This window comes from Ictidomys tridecemlineatus, chromosome 5 (assembly GCF_052094955.1).
Source record: "Ictidomys tridecemlineatus isolate mIctTri1 chromosome 5, mIctTri1.hap1, whole genome shotgun sequence".
NCBI lineage: Eukaryota > Metazoa > Chordata > Mammalia > Rodentia > Sciuridae > Ictidomys > Ictidomys tridecemlineatus.
The window spans coordinates 19432510-19447373 of record NC_135481.1 but is presented as its reverse complement, the minus strand read 5'-3'; the positions used below and the strand labels follow the sequence as shown (position 1 = coordinate 19447373).

At 42.0% G+C, this 14864-nt stretch overlaps 1 pseudogene; it reads left to right on the top strand.

Annotated features, from left to right (window-relative positions):
• The first annotated feature begins 3912 nt into the window (after positions 1-3912).
• LOC101968961 (lysine--tRNA ligase pseudogene) lies at positions 3913-5863 on the top strand (annotated as a pseudogene).
• The last annotated feature ends 9001 nt before the right edge of the window (positions 5864-14864 follow it).

Below are 14864 nucleotides of genomic sequence, written 5' to 3'. Positions count from 1 at the left end.
AAGTACCACCCCTGTGTCCCAAACCCTGCAGGGTCCCCCAACCTTCCTGGGAATTGGTCAACACCCTAGGACCTATGGCCTTACATTCTCCCACCCACCAAGACTCTTGTTTCTCTTGTCTTGAGTTATGATCTTTGTCTCAATTTTTAGGATTCTTCTATTTCTTTTTCCTCAAGGAATTTTTCCAGATGTTATTTTCCTTAGCTTTGATGCATTCTATGTAAATGGGTTTCTTTATTTTTTAAAATTTATTTTCTGAGTGTCACTATGTTACCAAAACTTATCTCAAAAGAGCTCAAGTGTTCTTCCTACCTCAGCCTCCAAGTAATAGATTATAGGTATGCACTACTACTGTACCTGACTTTCTGCTTCTTTCTAGACTTGACCCTAGGCTGCTGACACTTGTCCAGATTGAAACATCTGTGGGTGGCAAAACTGGCATAAAAATCCTACAAATAGCATCAGAGGGTGTAGGTATCCTCAGTGGAATATGTATATGAATAGTTTGCAAAGTTGATTGGCTGTTCCAAAACCAATAACATAATGACATCATAGCCATGGGAGCTGATCAATTAGTTAAACTCTAGGAGCTATTTCCAAATTTGTCACTTCATGTGTTTTTAAGAAATTCCATTAGGTAGTGCCTGTTACCATACTATGTGGTAGGCACTACCTAATTAACCAAATGTTAATTCCCTTTTTCATCTAATCATCCCAGAAAATAGTAGTAAGGTATTGAACCAAAAAGCCTTACTGAGAGTCAAGATCTTCCATCCTCATGGGATGTTTCTAACACTTGCAGTCTTCTTGCAAAAGAAAAACTCGAGCATTGACACAATATTTTAGCTAATGGACAGACACTTTGTGGCACAGTGCTTTGAACCTAGGAAAAGGAAATAGACTCTCAACACAGGAAGTCTTCCGAGGTGCTCTAGTATCATCCAGGCTAGGAGGAGGCAGGGTATGGGAGTTGAGTAGGAGGGTTGCAGAGAAGAGGAAGCTTTAAAGGGGAAAATAGTAGATTCATTCACGTTTACCTTCAGGACAGATGAAAGATTCAGGGGAATCTGGAGGCAGGGTTCCAGCCCTCCTCTAGTTTGCTGTGTGATCTTCAGTGGAAGTCATTTCCCTTTTGTGGGTAGGACCCTTCCAACTGAAACACTCAAGGACACTCTGTATTCTTCAGAGTCACTAGGAAACCAATTAACTCTCCAATCACATAATCTTAATTTGCATTTTTATAACCTAGGCTGCTGTCCAACTCTCTCATACATACTGGGGAATCATGTCATTTCCATTATTGAGTCAAGCACACTAAGGGTGTTGTAGAATCACTTTTCTCAGTAGTTCTGGGAAGGAGAATAGACTTGCACTCTAGATCTTAGAACATTGGGGCTTTCTTGGGAAGATTCCAGAAGGCATTGTTAACCCAACGAATAAAACAGTAAGTACCATTCTGACCCTCTGAGCTGTAATAATGCAATTTCTATTGCTTTTCTCTCTCTTAAGACGTACAACAAGGGTCCCATTCATATTTTTAACCACAATATAAACAGAGTTCTCATGCAGGAGCAATTATAAATACTGCACGTGTGAAAAGGAAACTGCCTACTGGTATTCAAAGAAATAACAGATGAAAGCAAATCTAGGACCACATTTAAAAATATTAATTCTCAAAAATGTTTTACAGCAACAATATTCAAGACAACCAGGGCTGCAACCAAACTAACTGACATAATTTTGGTGGCATTGTAAATTCATAATAGTTCTTTTGGGAAACAATATAGCAACACATAGGAAGAACCATATTTATGATTATTGAGAAGTAGTGCAATAAAGATGTGCATAAAGAAGTTAATTATAAGCAGTGTCTATTATATAAAAAAACTAAACTTAAGAGAATTGCTTCAAAGATTTTGATACAATCATACATTTGCCTCATAACATAGCTATAAGGATAATTATGAAGATTAAGTAGCAACATAGAGAGATGTTTATTACAAGTAAAATATAACGAACTTCAGGATAATATATGTATTATGGTTATAGCTCTGTAAAAATCTTCATACCAGTGTACAAGGGCTGGAATCTACTGAGAAAAAAAATGGCTATAGTACTTGAGAGGCAGCATATTGTGCTAAACTATTTTTTAATGTTTGGTTTAGATACAATTTTTGTCCTCAATTAAATAAATAAAAGAAACTATGTCAATTTTAAAATAATTAATCTCACCAGGTATGGTGGTACACACCTGTAATCCCAGCAACTGGGGAGGCTGAGGCAGGAAGATTATGTGTTCAAGACCAGCCTGGACAATTTAGTAAGACTCTTGTCTCAAAAATTTAAAAATAGTGGGGGGTTCTGAGGGTGTGACTCAATGGCAGAGTGCCCCTGGGTTCAATCCCAGTACCACAAAAATAAGTAAGTAAATAAATAAATAGATAATCTTATCAACATACATCCCCTCTACACAATGAGAAAGAGGCAGGAACTCTCCCTAATTCAATGATGTGTACCAAAGCATGTATCTGGCACATGCTAGGTGCTGTAAAGATCTATGGACTAACTTACCACTACAGTCAACCTCTCTGAAGGGTTTAATAAACACCGATAAAGACACCTCGTTTTGCAAAGACATCCTTTGCCAACACCTCCACAGTCTTCAGAGCCAAAAATATACCATCATTTACAAGTAGGCTTTGGAAACTCAGTATCTTCCTGTCTCCAGAATTTCATCAGCAGAAGGAGGACATCATCTAGATAGAAGCTGTCAGGCTGGGTGGGGAGAACCTCCCCCTCCTTCTCCTACAGCATCACCCTGGGGCAGATCCTAACAGGGACACAATGAGAAGTAGCTTGATCCCTGGATCATCTCTACACTAACTCTTCACACCAGAAGGTGGCAGTATGCACACCTCCTAAGGTGTAGAAGACTTTTGGGGGGTGGCAAAGGGTACTTGGGATTTGAATGCAGGGGTACTTTACCACTGAGCCACATTCCCAGCCATTTTATTTTTTATTTTGAGACTGGGCCTTGCTAAATTGCTGAGTTATGTTGGGCATTACTAAATTGCTAAGGCTGGCCTTGAACTTATGATCCTCCTGTCTCAGCCTCCCAAATCACTGGGATTACAGGCATATGCCACTGTGCACAGCCCAGAACACAATTTAATAGTTCATTGTTCAACTCCTGTTACCTAGTCCACCTTCTGCAAAAACGGGCCAGCTGAGGGTGTAACAAAGATGACCAAGGCTTCAGGCCAAAGTCAGGAACAGATGTACGTAACTGATGCCTGCTTTGCCTGGTGTTATGTGCAGTGGCCTCTCTCCCATTTTATAGCTAGAAACTTCACAGAGGCTGGGTGACTGTCAAGCCCCTACTTCTTACCCAGGTAACACTGCTCAGACCTGAACACAGCTCTCCCTGCTCAATGCCTAAATGCCTACCCTGTCTCCACTAGGCCATGCTGCCTCCTAGCTCTCCAGCAACAGTAGTCTATGAAAATGTGGACAAAAATGTTTCTGAACCTATGATAACATGCTTTTTATATCACCATGTAAAAGGGTAAAATTGACAATAACCTTTGACCTTAGAAAATACATTAGAGATATGTTCCAAGGAAACACATAAAAACAGGAAACATAAGTTTATGAAATATAAAAATGAAGCCAGGTAAGGTGGCACATGCCTATAATCCTAGTGGCTTGGGAGGCTGAGGCAGGAGGATCATGAGTTCAGTGAGACCCTGTCTCTAAATAAAATACAAAATAGGGCTGGGGATGTGGCTCAGTGGTCAAGTGCCCCTTGAGTTCACTTCCTCAGTACCCCCCCCAAAAAAGAAACAAAGGTGCACACAAAAATGCTTAGAACTGAACTTAATATCGCAGTTAAAACTAGAGGCAGCCCACTTACCCAACAGAACAGAAGCTGGAGAGATGGTTCTGTGGTCATTATACCTACACTAGGAATGGTCAGCCTGAAGATACAGCCAATGACCAACTATCCAACTATCCAACTATCATATGGGTGCTGTTACACTAGTTGTTAAGATGAATACTTTCAGTCTTTTGGGTGAGCCTGTCCAGGAAGACAGCAGCAGCCCAGGACTGAAGTGAAAGCAGATGTCTGCAAAATGAAACCGAGCAAGAATAAACAAAAGAGACACCTGAGAGCTGAGAGGAAAGTGGCTGAGAAGGGGCCAATCAGAAAAAGCTCACTGAGAAATAGCTAAGCCGGGATGGCTGCAATCCTGGCGAGGTTGCTGCCACAAGCCCCACCACCGAGAGTGGTGTGGGTGTGAATCAATGCTACAAGATCTGCAGTCAAGCTGTCCACCAGCTGAATAGGGAAGACTGAGACCCACGCAGTTCCATGTAGATATCTTGCTCACTCACTTCATCCAAGGGTACAGTTACCTGCAGCCTGGGGGCTACCTGGCTGACATTGCCTTAAAAGTGGCAGGGAGGACGCAGGCCAAAAGAGCTTGTGGGGGAAAGCTCATCTTCTATGACCTGCAGAGGAGACAGGTCAAGTTGCAAGTCATGAATTCCAGGAATTATTGATCAGAAGAAGAATTTATTCATAACAATTCAAGGAAACATGATTAAAATTCAGAGGAATCCTGAGAAAATCAAAAATGGTGAGCTGAGGGTCATTCCCTACAAGATCATACTGCTCTTTCCATGGTTACTTATGTTACCTCCACCTGGACTTGATCCTGATTGATTTTGTGAGGCAGAAGTATATCATCAATGGTAAGGTCATCATAGATGTAAGAAGCTTCTTGGGTGATCTGGGATTCCTAGAGATTAAAATTTATAAAATGAACATCATCCTGGTGTAGGAGGGAGCTGTGACCGAGATTTTCCTCTCTATCACAAAAAAATAAGACATGAACTTATGTAAGATAATTGCCCCCAGAACTTTACCATAATGTGCTGATGACATTGACCAGGTTTATGACATTGGACACCACTTCCAGAATGAAGGAATTGTTTTGACCCACGATCCTGAGTTTACCATCTGTGAGTTCTACACAGACTATGACAGTCTCCTGGAAACCACAGAGAAGACCGTTTCAGTGGAATAATGAATCACATTACCAGTGGTTAAAGGTTGCCTCCCACCTACATGGCCCAGAGGGTCAGTTCTACAACACTGACTTCACTCTACCCTTCCAGAGATTAAGCATGGTAAAAGACTTAAATTAAGCCCTGGAGTGAAGCTGCCATAAATTAACCTCTTGGAAACTGAAGAAACTTACAGAATTCTTGATGTTATCTATGTGGCAAAAGGTCTTGAATGTCCTCCACCTCAGACAATAGTTAGTGTCATTGATGGGCTTGTCAGGAGTTCCTGGAAGTGACTTGCATTAATCATACATTTATCTGTGATCACCAAAGAGCATGAGCCCTTTGGTTAAAGAGGATCTGACTCAGCATGTTGAATGATTTGTTATGAAAGAAGTATGCAGTCCTATGTGAGCTGAATGAGTCCATGCAGCAGCAACAACTTTTAGAAAACAGACCAACACTAGGGACACCAGAGATGTACGTACTTGAAGATTTCTGCACCACCCTGGAACACTGCCCCCCCACCGTATGCAACTGACTGGAGTCTGGATCACAGGCTGGGATCATAGCATCCAGAAAGTACTTCTGCATCCTTCCATGAAACCTGAAGACAAGAAGAGGAGGAGAATGAAGCAACCATTGATACAGGGGAAAGCACAACAGTTGGCACATCCATTTAGAAAATTACTGCAAGTTGTACAGATATCTTTGCAATTCTGCAAAAATCAAGGTCTGCAAAGGGAGTTGTGTGTTGCTCTTCTTTGACTATTAACACTTCAGGTTAGCACCAGAAAGGAGAAGTGGAGTTTAGAATTCATTTATACTTCTTGTTACCAAATAAACCATGTCTTTTCTCTTAAAAAAAATAAGTTAAAATAAGTATTTCTATACTTGTAGGTACACAGGAAGGCCTGGGCCTCTCCTGCCTTCCTCGCCCTTCTCCTAATGGGCTGCTCCAGGACATTCCCTGATCTAGCAAGTGAATGGTAAATACCTGGCCCAGCAGCCTCTAGAACCCTCTCTGGGACCCTGGTGAGTTTACATCTTAGTACCAGTTATTAAGTACTTTTAAAGCCTTACTTGGCTACCATGTTTTATGGAAAGAAGACCATATTTTAGAATGAGACAAGAGATAAAATGATAGAGCAATATTAAATGAATTAACAGTAAATAAAATAAGCAGAACTTAATGTAATGAATGTAAGGAAGAGCAATGAGGAAGACTTATATTTGTCTAAACAAGAGTTTCTAAGAAGCCAAAGAATCTCAATATTTGGTAAATTAGTAGATAGGAAATTTAACCAATATTGTCAGTTACCTACTCAGCAGCCATTTCTCCTCTTTTGTTCTTAAAAGAAGAAGTTGCAGTTTTGTCCATTGTCCTGCTCTTCTGATGACTAAATGTTTTGGGGAAGCTTGAGCCTAGAGGTGGTCTGAGTGGGTGGTGGGGGTGCAAATTCAGATTTTCTATGCCAGGCAGGACAGTCCCTTTTCCTCTTGCCAAGTGGGGATGTACTTCTGTGAGGTAGAAGGGAAGTCAACTAGAAGGATTTTCTTTGCTCATATAAAGGGACAATGATGGGAATGTTCCCTTTGTTTCCTTTGACATTGTCTTGCTTAAAACTTACAAACATCTTGCAGCCCCTAAAGGAAAGCTGAGAGAATCTCAGAGAATCCAACCTTAGCCATGATTTCTGTGGGCTGCTGAGTTAACCAACCATTTTAGTTGCATTCCCACTAGCTTTCTTATCGTTTAACCCACTCTAGTTGGATTTTCTGGGACTTGCAGAGTCTTGCTGGCAAGTAAGCTGTTTGTTCACCATTATATCCATATTATATGTAACACTAGCTGATACATAGTACTAAATATTTATTCAAGGGATAAATGAATAAAAAGCAACTTCACTGATAGAGGAGGGTGTTAAATTTTTTGGTGATCTTGGTATTAACTTTTTCTCTGTGTGTTTTATTTTTTAAACAGTCAAATGTTGTTGATTAGATCTATTGGCTCCAGAGTATTGGTGTTATGAGAAGTAGCAGTCAGATCTGGATTTGAATCCGGCTCTTCTACTTACCAGCTAAGTGCCTTTAGGCAAATTGCTCATCTTAACTGAACACACCTGTAAAATGAGCACAGCAACCTCTAAATTATAGGGTTGCTGTAAGTCTCAAATGAGAAGCAACCACAAAACCAGATACATGGCAGGGGTTCGGGTGTTTGTTCTTTACTTACTTGTGTCCCTAAATACTTAGGTACCGAGATTTCAGTATGTCCTTGTTGATGTTGAGAAGGGCCTCTTGGCCCTTTGTCAACAAACCCACCTAGTGACCAATGTTAACATCAAGAAAAGCAGAATAAATCAACATCTTATATCTCATACTATAACACACCAAGACAACCTGGGACACTCCTGCCAAATTATGAACTCATCGTAAGGAAACATCAAACACAAAATGAGGTGTTTCCTATAAAATATCAGCATAGATGTTTCAGAAATTTCAACTGTCAGGAAAACAAAAAGACTACAGAACTGTTTTATATTGAAGGCTATGAAAGGCACATGATGACTTAATATGATGCATGACCTAAGCCTTTCTTTCTCTATAAAGGACTTTTTTGGGGACAGTTTGTGAAATTTGATAAGATCTATAGATTAGATAATAGTTGGTATCAAAGTTAACTTCCTAATTTTGATACTTATCTGTAATTACATATGAAAATATCCTTGGTTTTAGAAAACAAACATACTGAAGGAGTAGAGGGAAATAATATCTGTACATAAGCCATTCAGAAAAAAATAAGATTATATCTCTAGATATATAGAAAAATATAAGGTTAAGGCAAATGTGGCAAAAGAATTTAGAGAATCTGGGTAAAAGATATACTAGAATTTGTTGTACTATTTTGCAAGTACAAGTTTAAGTCTGAAATTATGTTAAAAATTATATTTTAGAAAGCTTAAAAGAGATAGTAGATCCAATTCTGGAAGGAGACTAGGAAGTTGTAGGTGGAGAAAAGGGAGAAAAGGGGAATTAATTTCAGGCTCCATGAAGACTTCAGGAAGCTACCAGGTGGTGGTGAGCCCACTGAATTTGGGCAGGTTCTAAAAAGAAGTGTCACAGTCCTCCAGGCAGTCAATAGAAGGAAAAGCCTTTTGGACAGTGGCCAGGAAGAATGAAAAGAAGCCTACTAGCAGGCAAGGAGTAGCCTTGACTGCAGCACTGGCTATGAGCAATAAAGATGAACATGTAAGCTGAGCTCAATAGCAAAGGACCTTGAATGCTCTACAAGACAGTGGGACTTGACCCTGTGAAGCAGGGTGTGGGCAGTGACATGATGATGAAGATGAATGGAGAAAAGTCAGATAGGAATCAGGGAGCCCACAGGGTGACTACTTTGGCAACTGGAGGGAGAAGTAGCAGCTAAAGCTTTGAATGAATTAATGCCCTTTGGCCAGAAAGATCTCTGCTGAATCTAAATTTCTGTGAGCCTTTGAAAGGCATGCTCCCTTATTAATGCCCTTTGACTAGAAGAGCAATAGTTACAATTACACCTCCCAGAGGCAAAATGGCAGGCCAGTTTGGGTATTCTGATTGGGTTTGCTCTGTGTTGCAGAGGACATAGGACAACGGGCTGATTTGCAAGGACAGGCTGATCTAGAACACAGGGCAGAAGGGAACACATGGAATGCCAGAGATGGAGGTACTACTAGCCACTACAATGTAAATTTGGAAAACCACCTTTATTTTACCTGTCCTAGCCAACTTGGTCTCTTTCAGTCCCCACAGTGCCTGATTTCCCAAGATTTCCTGTCAGCCCTTGGGTGTGTGCTATGGCCATGCTACTGTGATTTCACCACAGGAGGTTTAAGGCCTCTTTGGCTCTTTGTATTGCACAATAGTAGGGCATATTAAGGCAAATTGAGGTAATCCATTCATTTGACACTCAACAAATATTTACCCTGTGCTAATGTGTGCTTAAGAGACTTGTGTGAAAGGAAAAGGGAAAAGAGGAAGAGAGGGAACACATGATGCTCATAATTATGATATCCAAAGTAGATGGGAATTGGTTTCTTGTCAAATTTGGAAAGGGAATGTTATCCCCACATTCTTCCTAGCTTAATGAGGATGTAGCCATGGCACCAAATAGCATTCAGAGGCCTGATGATTTTCCATAAATGCACCTGCAATTCTCACTTGACTTCTTCATAGTCATGGGGGTGATGAGGATGATAATGAGATGCGTACCTGTGGTGTGTTTGCCGCTCTGAAAAATGCTTCCTTTCCATTCTTTCCAAACCTAAACACAACCCCAAGAGGTAGATTTCTTATGTTCAAGGAAATCAGTTTTCCGAGAGATTGATGGGTTTATTCAAGGTGCCACTGCCACTTAGGAGCAGAAACAACATTTGAATTCAAATCTTGTCTATAAAGTTTGTGTCCATTCCAGTGTCATGCCACCTCCCTCCATGTCATAATGGGGAAGGAGTTTCAGAACAATGTACAAAAGTATCCACCACCTCAGTGGATCTCAGTTTTTAGGATGCATCAAAACTCCCAGTAGACTTATTAAAATACAGTTTGCTCAGCAGTCCCAGAGTTTCTTATTCATAAAGTCTTATTAATTAAGGTGGTGTATCTGCTAATCTGCATTTCTAGCAACCCAGATTTGCTGCTGCTGCTGCTGCTGCTGGTCCTGAGACCTCACTTAGAACCACAGCTCTGTTAATGGCAAGGTGACGCTACTGCTTCCCCTGCTCTTTTTGCTCAGTTTGGCATCTCCAAAATCAATTCATTTCACCTCTCTGAAGAAGGCCAGGGCACATGCTGCCCTCCATGCCTCCCTTCTGTTCTTGAGGGAGTCTGCATCAGAGAGCCCAGGTAGAGCCTGGCTGGGCCATTTGCTCCCAGTTGTTTGCAGACTACTCTATTCTAAGGCCATTGTCCCTCAGAGCCCCAGGGTCATTCCCAGGCCTCCCTAGGTTTTCACTCACTCAGGACTTCCCTGTCATTGTTTCCATTTTGTCAAGTGTGATTTGTAAACTTTGATGGTCTTTGATGCCCTTTCCTTATCTGTTGGAATTTGAACTGGGAATGAGAAATCTTTTCCAGGGTAATGTGGGGCACAATGGTTGTCCCTGTCATCTGGGATCCTTATTCATCTTCAAAAGATAAACTTTCTTACAGCGCAGTGACCTTCCTAAGTTATAATTTAATAAGGGAACATGGGTTTCAAAGGCTGTTGGAAATTTAGATTCAGCAGAGATCTTTGCAGAAAAGAGGAAGGGAAGGAAAGAAACAATTTTCGAGAATGTGCCATGTGTCAGACACATGGTCAAGAGGTTTAATATGGGTCATGTTATTGACTCTTCACGGTAACCCATGGTTGTTGTTTTAGCTGATGAGAGAACTGAGATTCAAAGGTCAGTAACTAGTCATGGTCATACAGCTAGTTAGTGGCTGAGCCAGGATTAGAAGCAGGTCTGCCTGTGTTCTTTCCCCTATCCCAGGCCCATCAGCTCACAGAGCTGATGTTCTCTGTAAATCTAATATCCATCCATCCATTTATTGAGTTTTGGGTCAAACATTAGGCCCACAGTGTGGCTTAATAAGAAAACCCAAGGCAGTCATACAGTGGTCAGTGCTGGGGAAGCCATGACAGGTCCAGCTGGAGAAGCTGGTGGCCGGTGGCAGGAGAAACTGAGGAAAGAGATCATGGTCAAGTGCTGGCTGAGAGTAGGAGGTTCCAGGGATCTGTAGAGTTGGTAGTAAGAGTTATTAGGAGTAGGCCAAGACAAGAAAGACCATAGGAATCTATAGCAGGGGCTTCAACTCAGGCAAAGCTGCTCTGAAGAGCCAGGTGTCACCTTCCCACTCAGGATTTGCCTGTGTAAAGGCAGCTCCCCTGTCTTCCATGTCTGTCAAGTGCCTACTTTGTGTCCAGCATTGTGTGATAGGTGTTGATACTACTTTTTGTGTGTTTGTATGTTTAGTAAAGCATCTTTGTCTTTGAAGAACTCATAGCTCAGGTACAGGTGAAAGCAACTAATGAAACACAGCCAGATAAGTGTTATTTTTAATGTTATTTTTTACTTTATAGCTTATTTACATGCAATACACCGTGACCCTCACAGGGACATTATTGCAGGACAGAGAGGAAGCATTCTGCCCTTCTGCATCAGACATCTCCTGGACCCAGGGCACAATATATAAGATCCATAGAGAGGTGGGAAAAGCTTCCTGGAGACACAGGTAGGATTCTGCTCTTCATGCAGAAAAGAGTCAGGGGAGGTCCCTGCAGGTAGAGAGGACATGACCATTTCCTGCAGTGTGATTTTGGTGCAGACACAGCTTTAGCTGGGAGGAGGCCAGGGGGCTTGAGACTCATCTCTCAGCCTTTTCCACTCCTGTGTGCAGAGCACCAACTTTGTCACATCAGACTTCCCATGAAAGCTCTCTCCAGAAGAGCCAGCATGTCTGAAGTGCTGGCAAGTAAGTGTCTCAGGGGCTGGAGGTGTGTTCTCCACTGACAAGAGCTAGCCTGAGGGTGAAGATGATCTCTTTTTGCTCTCTCTCTTCTCTTCACCATCTATTTTTCTCAATGACTGTTTTCCTAGAGTCCATCATGTAATGAACATAAGAAACCAGGGACAAATGAGGGAGGAGCGGTAAACCACAGATGTCATCTGTCCTCATTGAGTCAGGGAAAGAAAATGTTGGTGTGGAATTGATCAAGAATCAAGCATAAAGCCAGATGGGGAGTAAAATTAAATATGTCTCTTAACTAGTGGTGAGTGAGAAAGCAAGTTCCAATCCACATTGGAATTCATCACAATGACTTTCCCCTCTAAGCAGCTAGGGAACTAAGAGCAGGAAGGACACGAGAAAGGACCTACAAAAGGAAGCACAGACATTAGCTGAGTGGTGGGGACAGGAAGTGAGAGACTTCGGGCTTCCTGTGTGGTCACTTGGTTGAGCTAGCGCCAAGAGCAGCTCTGAAAGGAGGGATGGACGAGAGAGCCCATTCACTCCCTCCACTCCCCAATCCTAACACAGATGTGGCTGCCCCTCTGGGGTCCTCCATATTGGGGGGTCCAGGCTGACTGCTGCCTGAGGACCTTGTACAGGACCCGCATGGAAATTGCCTCTTTAGTGGGCCCCTGATAGAAACAGATGGGGACACATGGCCTTCCCTCCCTGCATCAGCACCAGGATGAGGCCATGGCCAGGGGCCAAATGGTGATGGCACACACAGGAGAAGCCCCAGGAAACACAGCTTCTCACAGCCGTCAACAACATTTGTCTCACACCCTGCTTGTAAGCACCCCTTATGGCCAAGCACAGGCCTACTCCGTGGAAGAGCAGCAGGAGTGTCAGGAGAAAGGACATTGACATTATGAACCACACAGTGACCGAGATTTTAATAACTGATACAACTACAAGTGTGGAAAACATTCAGGGGGTCCAAATAAGTTGTTGGCTCTAAGTCTGTGGAGGGATCCAGGCCTAGAGGGGCCAGTGCAAGGAAGGGAATAAGGCTAGTTTCAAATATGCCCATGTGAGAGTTGCAATGGGAACCAGCCCACCAGGGTTGTCCCTTAATCATCATGACACTCTTGGAGTGGTTTTGTTTTTTAATTGAAGTGAAATTCACAACATAGGATTAACCATTCTAAAGTATGAAATTCAGTGGCATTTAAAACAATCATGATGTTATAGATACAACTTCATCTCTATCAAGATCCATAGTGTTTTCATCCCCCCTTGGGTTCTTTTTATGCCCATATTAATGATGGGCCATTAAAAGCTCAGGAAAGTGAAGTGGCTGATTCAAGTTCATCAGTGGTAAGACTGAACCTGAACCCAGATCCTTGAGCTGCTGTGAAAGCAGGGAAGCTTTCTCTTCAGACTTTGACTAGAGCCTGTTCACTGATCTCCTGATCTCTTTCCTCTCTTCCCTCAGTTGTCTTACACACAATTAGATTCATCTCCTATATCAGGACTCTGCCAGCATCCTTCTCCTCCTCAGCCTCCCAGTGGGTCCTCATTAGCATAAGTCCCGTTATGTAACACAACTGAAACCTTTATGTTGATGTAATCACCAAGCAACTTGTTCCTCTGAGGTGAGAATCATGGAAATGCATTCTGGGCTCTGACAACCCCCCAGTGGAGGCTAATCCCAGATCAGCCATCGGCTGCCAGCCAGCCAGCATCTGCCCTATAGATTTCCCAAGCAGGATCCACACAGCACTGGCTCTGCAAACTGCAGAGGGTTGCCGGTGGAATCCCCTCATGTCAAGTGAGGACACCACCTTCCCATCTCTCATCCTTGCTTGGCTAAATTATTTTAGGTTAAGTAACAGATACAATGCAGATATTAAATATCTTGATGCTAATATTTGTGTTAGTTGAAAAAATGCTTATGGTGTATTGTTAGGTGTCAAAAAATAAAATCCAATATATAGCAGAATTCTGTTACAGAAAAAATATATCTATACACAGAAAGGGTTTACATATGCTTTGAACACATGCACATATTTTCATTAAGAAGTAAATCTGAAAAGTTATACCATAAATGTCAATGTTAATGATGGTTTTCTATATCTGGTATGATTTGGAGTAAACTTAAATTTTTCCTTTTCATTATTTTTATAAGTTTCTTTCTATAAAAAAATGACCTATATAAGAAAAGAATAATGAAGAGGAAAAGAATTCCTTTTCCCACAGTACTTTGTTTCCTCAATTCATTCTTCTTTTTTGGTGGGGGAGGGTACTAGAGATTGAACCCAGGGGCACTTAACCACTGAGCCACATCCCCAGCCTTTTAAAAAATATATATATTTTTTTTAGTTGTAGTTGAACACAATATCATTATTTTATTTATTTATTTTTATGTGGTGCTGAGGATCAAACCCAGCACCCCGCATGTGATAGGTGAGTGCTCTCCTACTGAGCCACAACTCCAGCCCATCCCCAGCTCTTTTTATGTTCTATTTTGAGACAGGGTCTCACTAAGTTGCTTAGGGTCTCAATGAGTTGCTGAGGCTGGCTTTGAACTTGTGATCCTCCTGCCTGAGCCTCCCAAGCCACTGGGCATCTTAGTCCTATAGTACAACTACTTGTATGTATGTCTCTCTACTTTCTTCTCACACAGAGAACACGAATCTCATCTTATTCATTTTGACATCTCCATGACGTTCTCAAGAATTAATTAGCTAGGGGCTGGGGATGTGGCTCAAGCAGTAGCGCGCTCACCTGGCATTCGTGCGGCCCCGGTTCGATCCGCAGCACCACATACAAACAAAGATGTTGTGTCCGCCGAAAACTAAAAAATAAATATTAAAATTCTTTAAAAAAATTAATTAGCTAGCTAACAAGTGGACTCCAGTTCTACTCTCGCTAACCCCTCCTGAGTGCAAGACCCCAATGCCAAACCCCTCAGGCAGCCTCCAGGAGGTTAAGCTCTGGGGATTCCTAGTCCTGGGTTCCTGGGGTGTCCTGCCAGGCAGTGGCGTGAGGGAGTGACACAGGGATGATCACAGGCAGAGGCAGCTACTTTATTTGATTCCTACACTCATAAGACCAATGTCAATCGGAGGAATAACAAGCTTATATGTCCAGAAACTCTCTTTTGCTTGTGGGTTTTTCTCAGTAATATTTCATTACTATAAGGCAGATGTTTCATTGCCAGGGCAACCAGGAGGGGAATATGCACAGAGCGGCCTCACTTTGAACTTAAGTATTTTGTTAAACTCCCACTGGGTTTTGAGCTCACTTCACATTTGTGGTTG